At 37.0% G+C, this 10503-nt stretch overlaps 1 long non-coding RNA gene across 7 annotated transcripts in view; it reads right to left on the reverse strand.

Annotated features, from left to right (window-relative positions):
• Positions 1 to 8277, reverse strand: part of LOC106492254 (uncharacterized) — a 105465-nt gene extending 97188 nt beyond the window's left edge. For all 7 annotated transcript variants that reach the window (XR_001293958.1, XR_001293961.1, XR_001293962.1 and 4 more), the window contains exons 1-2: positions 8098 to 8277; positions 6154 to 6222 (exon numbers count right to left, since the gene is read on the reverse strand). This is a non-coding gene — a long non-coding RNA (uncharacterized lncRNA). The remainder of the gene's footprint in view (positions 1 to 6153; positions 6223 to 8097) is intronic.
• Between the last annotated feature and the right edge of the window lie 2226 nt (positions 8278 to 10503).

Raw genomic sequence — 10503 nt, forward strand, 5'->3', positions numbered from 1 at the left:
CTCTGGCACACAGCAGCTATCCTCACCTGAACACCTTACAGAAAGAAGCTCTTTCAAAAGACAGATAGTCATTAAAGTGCAGTATGAACTCACAGGGCCTAAGATGCCCTCGGGAGATGAATCAGGGAAAGGCAGGGAAGGACAGGTACAGAGGTTTAGATCTAGGCACATAACCTGTCATTCTGCAGCCAAACATTACAGTTGTCCTTGTGTCATGTACAGTGCTAACCTGCCCTTCTGGAGGATGAGGAGCAAGCCGGCGTTTAACAAGAGGGGAGCGTTACGAACAACATCATGTGCAAATGCATGTGCTTAAAATGGAAGCTGCTGAAAACATCCCACGGACTCTCCGCTGCAGTACTGCGCTTGCCTGAGTTTTGCAACTTGCCCGTGTCGGTGTTGGTGCTATAACAACGTATTTTATTTGTGCACAGTCTATCCTGCGTGTTAACGTTTTCCTGTGTTAGGAAGGCTGCCCGTGTGCTCTACGTGTGTCGGGTGAAGCCTTTCGGAGAGAGGGCGGTCAGCTTGCCCCGGGGAGCCTCCTGCAGTCCAGGGCAAGCAGGGAGCCCCCAGCACTAGGGCACAGCGGCAACTGCAGAGAGGAGCAGGGACCAGATATACACCCAGTCTCTCCCTGGGTTTCAAAGGAGATCTTGGGTATCTGCTGAGGTTCCCGTAAATATGAGCATTGAAACAATGCCAAAATAAACAGTAGCCTTGAGCCCAACCCTGCTTTTACTAATTCATCAGAGATAAAATTTTTATCCCACTGTATATAGGGAAATCAGATACCACTAATGCTAAGTTATCCTAATCTGTAATCAGATAACACTAATGCTAAATTATTTTAACCCATGTAAGACAGATGTATTTATTTTTATTTTTAAATACCAAATTATTCTATATGATGCCATGGAGTATATAGCTGTTTGTTTGTTTGATCACATTAGGTTTTTGATCTCTGCCCATGGAAATCCCCTGCTTATTTCTACTTCTGAATCTTTGCACCTTGTATATCTTCTGATCATCTTATTTAGTGTTAGCATGATTAAAATTCAATTCTGTCATTTGTATCTGTCATTTGTATTTATATTCTGATAAGCTGCTATACTGTGATCTTAATTTATTTCTGGTATTATCTTAGACTACTTATACATTAAGACCAATAAATAAAGAATTAAGATTAAAAGATAGGTCTACAGAAGAAAAGAATACTTATTTAAAAACTTTTAAAACAGCTTTATCTGTTTCTGGCTCACTGACAAGAGACGTACATTTACCTGCCTATGGATTAGCGTGGTACCATGCTATGGCAGTATTGCCCAGTATCGCCGCGCCGGATAACGGCGCCTAAACACCCATCTCCAATGCAAATAAAAAGATGAGGGATTTTTGGTGGGGGACTTCAGAAGGCTGAGAAATGTGCGCTGGCGGTTGTGTGCTGCCAGTACTGAATGTCCTGAGACTTTCTGAATATTGCACATGTCAATTGTCTAAGGCAAAACGTGTTGCAAACAGCGCGAGACAATTCTGTGCTACACGTCAAGTCAGTAGGAGCATTTCCCAGTGCTTGTGGTTCAGCTCAAGTGGTTGTGACTTGATTATAGTTGCTCTGTATAAACATCATAAAACCCAACCATCTATACAAGGCTGTACAAGTCACATACGGAAACACGCCTGCACGCACTCGCGAACACACGCCCACACGTGTAGTAACGACGGCACGCGTGTGTGTGTATGTGGGTATGTATTCCCTCTGTGCTTTAAAAGGATTGGTTTCGCAAAGCTGAAAACAATTATGAATCAAATCATCTGGGAGGAAAAACTTAACCAGAAAAATGTGAATGATAATTAAAAGCTGTTTACTTCAACTCCTTAACAGCATAACCCCACAACAGAAAAGAACATGAAGGTTGTTTAAAAGAACTAAAATGCTTAGCAATGAAAGCAGCAGTAACAATAATATATATATATCTATAACAGGTGTAGCAAGAAAGCAATTTATAATGATTTATATAAACTTTTTAATGTTGGAAACTGTAGAAAACTGTGACACTATGAAGAAGAAATCTTGCCAGTGGTGTTAAGGGCAATATGAAGGAAGGGCGTTTTGGGGAACAAAAAGAAAATGAACAGTGTTATTGATGCATTGTTAGAATAGTAAATAACAAAGCAAAAAAAGACATCTGTATTTAATAAATATTTTTGTTCTAAATTTAAAAAAACCTAGATGATACATTTACATTATATAAAAATTATTACTATCTAGTAATAACCAAAGTTGTTAAGTAGCTGCTATTAACATTAGATTATTTTACTCCATAAATTTATCTAAATAGCTGAAACAACTATCTGCTTGAGTCACAGAGTAGGCGCCAACAGACCACAGAAGAGTGCGAGAAAAGAGCAGAAGGAGTGACAATGATTTAAGTTTGAATCTAAATATTATTTGTGGATCTTAGTTCATTGAAATATGTTAGGGATAGAATATCAGTGTCACTGTTCTGATCATGCCATTTTATCAATGAATCAACATGCCATTCCTAAAAGAAAGAGGCTGCACTCTCCAGAATGAAAGGGGAGGTGATTTTGCACATATCAGTAAAAACAGCAATATTTGCTGTAAGGCTATTGCTACAGTCTACACAGAAGATGCCTGTGCTAGGCTGTTAGATGTAAGATAGGACGAAATGGAAGGGAGTGTGAAAATGATTCCAGCATAACTTCTATGGGGAGCTCCCTGGCCAAAACTTTTGCTGTTAAGAAATGTCAGAATTTCAGTGTTGCAGAAGCAATAGAAGTGTGTTGCATTATTACCCGAGGTCACTCTTGCAGATCACCTCGTTGTGACAGACTCCTATGCTATTGCCTCGGTCTTGAAGATGATAGCTAAAATGAAACATTTTGGTATGATAAAAGCGTCTTGTAATCCCAGGAACATGCTCCTCTTTCAATGATGAGGAGACCTACAGATGCTATTGGAAAAGGCTTGTTTTTTTCGTATGAACATTTATGCCTCAAACCCCAGAAATATCCAGATGTTTCAGATAAATATCTGTTACTACAATGGAAGACTCAGGGTGTGTATAATTATTTTTTCAAGACACCAGTGAAGCTGCATTAAAAATACTTGAAAATGTAAAACATGACAAAAACTGATTTATTTAGACTTTGACACTCTCTTATCATTTGCAGCTTGTTAATTTTGTGAAACACCAAATAGTGGAAAATGAGAAAGAATATTGCTTCCAGAAAGTTGTACTTTTTATAAATACACAGTACAACAAAACACATTGTAGAAGAAACATTTTGGGCCTCAAAAGAGGGATAATAAAATGTTTATTTTTCCTCATTTTCCAAAAGAGTTTCAAAATTACACAATTAGAGGAAATATTTTGTCAACTTTAATTACATAGAGTGCTGAGATATTATGTCCCCCTAAGTTGACAATGCATAAATTCACATATTTTCTGCAAAGGAGAGGCTTTTAAGCTGTTTCCAAGCTATTAGAAGTTATCTTTGTGTGTTAAGTGGTTATTAGACTGTAACAATTTATAAGTCAAGAAAGATGAAACTGAAGGTAATGGAGAAACAGTTTTGGTGACAGGTAACTACCTGTATTTCTTTTAAAATGCATGACAAATTTATATGTTTAAAGCTTAAGATTTAAATAACCTCATTCTGTATTGCGTTGATAATGCTTAGAAAGATATCTAAGTTACAACGGAATTTTTCACAGATTTTTTAATCCTAAATGTGACTCAGCTAAAAGCACATCACAGCAAAGCAGAAATACTGGAGATTTCATCCAGCTGTATATATGATCTACTCTCTGACTTCACAACGTGATTTCGTCATAGCTTGTCAATTCAGCTACTATGGAAAAATGTTTACCTTTCAGGAGATCACAAGAATTTGAGAAGAATTGAAAAACTTGACAAAAGTCTCCGTATGCACTGTTTGCATGAGAATTATTGTACACTGAGAGACTCGGCATCCTTCAGGAATCTTTTGTTATGAAATGGTCTGATATTCTATCTTCAAATCCTCATTTTCAGTCTTTTGATACTTTCACAGTATATAATTTCTAACTCAACTGTAATAGTGGAAAGAATATTTTTCTTACATAAATGCAGTTGGACAGATTAATGAAAACTACTACATATTATTTCTCCTAAGGCTGTGCTTCAAAATTTTACCTGCAAATCCTACATGTAAAGAGTATGATGAGTTAATAATTATTTAAAGTAGTAAGTACCACTGTATTAACTTGAAGTTTTAAATAAATTAAACTGAGTATCTGGAGACACTGAAGAGATAAATACATGGTATACAAAGGCAAATGGGTTTTCTCCTTTGTTTCCCTTAAAACAAAGTGTTGTTTCTTATTTATTCAAAACAGACATGCCTGTTGGGGGACAAGCCCTGGACAGAGTATGTGTGGGCTGGTGATGAAATTATACCAGTCAACTGGATCTGACAATTGTACAACCTTCCAGAAAGTTGTTCCCAGAAAATCTGGGATGTTTCTTCTAGGTCTTGCATTTAGAAGAAGTATTTCACCATAAGTGATAAACAATATAAGCATCCAGCTCCCTCAAAAGACCCTTAGCAAGCAACCAACCAATAAACAAAAACAATACCCAAATAGTTCCCATGAAGAGCAGACCTGAATAAGCCTGGTTTCTTGGGAATTGCTTTGAATGGATTCTGTGGTGTCTAGTAATGTCACCGAGTAGACACAGCAGCTTTTTTCAGAGCAGGGAATTTACTTGGGGTCTTTTCTTAATCCATTAGTCCATTTCCCAAACCTTTTAGGAAATTAATATGTATGAATTGTCTGTTCTGCCGACAAATGCGGTAGTCTCGCAAACAGGATTAAATTTATTGGCAAGCTGGGATATTTGACAAAATAACATGACTGCAAGCCAATAAAACCCTTTCCTGGACTCTCATTCCCTACTCCAAACAGGAGTCTGATCCCGTAAAGTGAGAAATACAAGAAATTCCTTGAAATTCATTTAGAGCTTTGTTGTTTTCAAGTTGGAGGCATTCTGATACTCAGGTATACAGAGCCAGCTGTGATACTTTGGTGGTGATTTCACCATTAGACATCTTTTTGTCTTTTGACCCAAAGTCAAGGCAGTATCTGGAGATGCTATTTGGAGGGATGGGAATGGGTGGAGGGCTGTTTCCTTTAGTTTCTTCCCATTACCTTTTCCTCCCACACCTTAAATCCACCAGGGCATATATAGCCTGAGCTGCCACTGCTAGGTGGCAGCCAAAATGCGGGTAGTTTCTTCAAGTCCTCATGGGTATGTTGATATGAGACTGTGATTATTTTTTGACTGCAACATGAAAGTGGCCTATTAGTATCATCAGGAGATTGTGAGGTTGCATCTAATGAAATTCAGCCTGCAGGTCTCTTTGCCTGCATTTGCAGAACTGGGGTCTCACCTTCTATTGGCTTAATTTGTAATTAGACAGGACCATTAGGGATCCCTGTCCTCCCACCCCCTTCCTGGGTACAGCTGAGCTCTGCAGTCACTCACCTGCCCCATGACTTCTGGTACTAGCTGAAAGTCATCAGCAGATCACAGGGCAAGCAATCTGACATTAATACCTTTTGGAAGGAAAGACGAATTAGAAGGCCAATCGATGTAGATTTTTACCACTGAAAAAACATTTTGTTGATTTTCAAATACATTTGTTACTGGTCTGTTCTCAATTTTTACTTTGTGCATTGTGAAGATAAAGAAGACTTTAAACAGTAGTAATTTGTGGATTCTGTATGTTCACTGTACTGATGAAGTAATCATTTCAGAGCCTAGCTGAATCACTGCCGTCAGTTACAATAGGCCTCAGAATGCATATCTGCACTTACCTATAAACAGGAAAAGGCTTAGTGGAGGATGACTTCTCATTTTTTAACTCATAAAATGTCATTGGATCCTATATTTTTGTTTCTATTTTTTCCTACATCAATGTTATTTTTTCACTCATAAAATCAAATCCAGCCAGCTGTCTAAGATTAGTGCTGCCAGTATTGTGAATCTGCCCTGATACCTGCATTTCCACCTGAAGGCAATGGATTTCTTCTAAAGTGGAGACCAAAAGTATGAGTGAATATTCATGGAACATAGGACTTACTTTGACATAAGCCTTGAATTATATCTTCCTCTTCAATACCGACAACTTAGTAGTTCACTTCCAGCTTTCCTATAACGAATCCAATGATTAAAGTAGAATCATCGAGTAGAAAACAAGTCATGTATTCATGATTGCAAGTTCCTTTTTTTTTGTCTTTAGCAATAGACTTTTATCTTATATTATCCCGTTTTATACCATCATGATTTCTGCTGGGTTATCATGAATAAAGTGTCAGTGTCCTATGTAGTCTGTCAACGTGGTCTTAATATATTCTAACACAGCAAAGTTAAACAACGGTGACATTTTAAATATATGGCAAACGTGACCTATTTTGAAGAATTCAAAATTAAAACAACTTTGGAATTTTGTTTCTTTGTGAACAAGAGTTTTCATTTTTAGCAGTCATTAATATTCACATTTCAAATAGATCTTTTTATATGTAGAACATAGACTGAGATAGTCTGTAATTTTAAAAATGGAAAGAAGAAAGATCATAAATATTTTTATCTGTGTGCTGTTTCAAACATTAATTGCAATTAATTCTTCTGAACATTTTCCTCAAGGAAATATGAAAGTAGAATAAAAATAGACTCCTCCCTTTGTTACAAAATATTATAAGGATTGATACTGTAATTACAAGTCTTGCATAACCTTGTATGCCCATTATCTGGCTGAGCTAAGCACATTTAATTGATGAAGCTGAAGAAGTCAAGCAAACATTTTGCAAAACAAGTTAAAGATCTTCTCAACTGAGCCATGATTATTGTTAAAGTTCTGTCCTTTGAGAGAGTGGAAGCTAGTTGTAAGCATTCCGTATAGACTCTTTTGAGTAATTTCCTTTTTGACTTCCATAAATCACACAATACTTTAATTTTGAATACATTACCAGCAGACCATGGCCTAACTAGGATTATGGATTTTAATTTGTCCATAAGATTAGCCCACATTCTTACAGAACTTTGCAAACAATGTTCCCTTATCTGTAAACTATAATAGTGATTGTATTTCAGGCTATTTAATTATTAATCTTAATTTATCAAATGTGGTATTTAAAAATTATTTGATATAAAGCATACTTTTGTCAAAAACTAAGTTCATTTTTCTGGCTAAACAAAGTGGGAAATGGGAGAAGAAAAATAAAATATTAGACTTTTCTCAGTTAAACCTCATTTTTCCAAGTTCACAAAGTACTTGTAAAAGTGGATTCATTTTGCAAACTTCTGATATTTTATGATGACATTTCAGTCTGAAATAAAACTTATCTGTAACTTCTGGAAATGTTTTTGTCAGCCTAGTTTAAAATAGTTTGATAGGTCACTCAAACTGATCAAGTAAGTCACATGGTGCTAATTCTACTAATTAATTAATTCCAGACATGTTGAATCCAGTCCATATAGTCAGAGGGCTTCAAAAAGAAATATGTCATTTTAAGAGTCTTTAAAAAGCAGGAAAGTGGAATTATCTGTTCTTCACATCCATGATGCATAGGACAAGAAGTAATTGGTTTAAACTGCAGTGAAGGACATTTTTACTATATATTAAGAAAAAAAGTCACAATGAAGCAATGGAATAAATATTCTGGACAAGCTGTAGACTCCCGTTCATTGGAGGATTTTTAAAAACAGATATGAAATTTTCTGTCACAGAAAATATATTGACCCTGCATGGGCGAGCTGATGTACTAAATGTTCTGCTGATATCTGTTGTGACCCTATTTTCTGTTATTCTGTGATTTTATGTTCTCCTCCTGAGCCAGTCTCAGATAAGCAGCAGCAGCTTACTTAGTGGTGCTGTGGCAGTGCGAATAAGAAGAACAACAAATGAGAATGAGCAGGAACTCACAGTATATATGACAGACACTGCTTGTATCGCTTAACATACCACTGACAAATGTCTAGAATTTAGTGATAAAAAGGGTATAAAAACTAGACTAGAAAAACTCACCCCGATCAGCATAGTAGGGAAAGAAGACATTCTTGACTGTTCCTTCGAAGACACTGGAAAAGAACGATCCATCTGCAAGAGCTGGACAAAGAAAGGAGGGCAGTAGGCCCTTTTCCAACACAAGACTCACCAAATGGTGATGAGGAAATGAAATTTTCTGTTTCAAGACACGATAGGTGATAATACAGCTGGATGGAAGTGTCCTCGATAGGGGTGGTCTGCGTGGAATAGGGAATAGGATTTGGTATGGTCCTTTACAGACTCCAGCAGCCATCTGTCATTAGATAATATTTAGAATTTTGAGATGATTAACTAGCTGAAAGCATGTCTTTCCTAACTTGTTTTGCTGTTGTTTATATTTGCTGTGGTTGTATATTTTATGACTTGGATAAGTAAACAATAAAATCTGCCTTAACTCTAGTTTATAACTTCTAGTCATAAATAATATTTTGGACATATCCTGGGATCCTGCTGGATTACAAATTAGCCTGCCTGCTGCTCTTCTGTATCAACAGTAATGCCATCTACTTTCCATCTAGCAGGGCCAAAAGAACTTGGAGGTCATCCACCCCAGTGCTGACTAGGTCCTGTTCCTTTCCTGTGCGGAGAACTGCTGAGGTCGTTATAGTTCAAGACAGGAGTATGCTTTGGAGAGGATATTTCTGGCAACATCATCTACAAGCTAATCAGCAAAGATCACATGTCTGCCACTAAATGTGCAGGGTCGGCATGATTTTTTCTCTAAATATCCTGGCCCAGTGTTTTAATGTGACCGCTTATTAGTCAAAACAGTGAGAGGAGCTTTAAGGGATGGGATACAGTGCGCAACGGGCCCTGTGAGAACACTGACGGTTAAGTAAAGCCATGTGAAGGAGAGCATTAAAAAGACCGTCTGCAGCCAGGAGTCTCACAAGGCCAAAGTAAAATTATTGTGGAGATGGGCAACTCTATGTTTCTGTAAAGACACTCAGGAGGCTGCACTCACTCCAAGATTCCTGATAAGATGAGAAAAAATCTTGTCTTACGGAGCAATGAAGGTAGAAGGAAAGGACCTCCTTCAGTGAGGAGCTTTACTGAAAAGATTGGACTAGAAAACAAAAGCAAAGCAACACAGTGAAAGAGCCCAGATCATGTAGAGAACACCATTGGCACCCAAACTGTTACATGTAAAATAAATTACCTTACAGTGACAGAAGTAGCATGGAAAAATACAAAGAGATGTTTCTTGGGCTCATTGAAATTAAAGTGAAAAATCATGATGGCTTCACCGGAGCCAAAGGTTTTACCCAGTTTTTATAACTGGCAAGCATTTTATTGCATGATCGTGTATTCTGTCTGACCTTTTGAAAATGCCAGCTTCTCTGATAAATCCACACGGCCAGAGAACATCTATTACTTATTTTTTCATTATTCTTTTCTTTATTCTTTTCTCTTTTCTTTTTTCTTTTCTTTTCTTTTCTTTTCTTCTTTCATAAACTGGTAAAGAAATTGTTTGATGTAAAAGGCCTATGGGAAAATCAATCAATCATCTGTCAGGGAATATTAAGGGGGAAGGTTAAATGTGGGCTCACTAAAAACAATTGTGTGTCACAGAAAAGAGTGTCCTATGCCTTGAAGCCCAGGTAGTACCAATTGAAAACTACATAGAGAAGAAATGATTAACCGACCCTATCCTCCTGGAGAAAATGTTCAGCTCCAGAAAGAATATTATAAAAATTCAGATGTTTTGATGTTATTTTATATGCATCTTCAAAATACTGTCTGCATATATACGTTGTGTGTATGTGCATATTATTTGTATATTATATAGTAAATAAAGTATAACGCATGATTTTTTTGATATACAATACAAAGTTGTCATTGACAGCAAAATGGATGGTTGTAGAGATGTCCTTGCCTGTTAGTAGCACCACAGGGAATTTGAGGAGGTAGAGGTAGGTGCCAATTCCCAAAACAATGTTTTTTTGCCCTGTACAACAGCAGAAGGTGCATATCCCCCACATAGGCCAGAGTGATTCATCACAGGACTATGAAGAGGTCCCTGTATTCATGAACAACATAGTTGTATATAGAAGGTTAAAAAACACAAAACAGAAAACCACAAAAAGCACTATAGAATTTGAAAACAATCAGCCGCAGTTAAAAATTCAGGCAGGGATATGTGCATGGGAAACATACAGGACAGCAAGAGCTGTAAGACACAGGTTAGGTAAGAGGCCTCACGCTGACGTTTATGCTCAACTGTCTCAGTTAAGCAAGATGAAATGGCATATATAGGCAGAATTTCAGGACGACATGCAAATCCAGTTGTTTGATCTGTTTATTCATCAACAACTCTTCAGATGAAGTATTAATGAAAAATATGGTACGATTCTCCATATACATATTTTTTTCTTTCATTAGATT

This window comes from Apteryx mantelli, chromosome 3 (assembly GCF_036417845.1).
Source record: "Apteryx mantelli isolate bAptMan1 chromosome 3, bAptMan1.hap1, whole genome shotgun sequence".
Classification (NCBI taxonomy): domain Eukaryota; kingdom Metazoa; phylum Chordata; class Aves; order Apterygiformes; family Apterygidae; genus Apteryx; species Apteryx mantelli.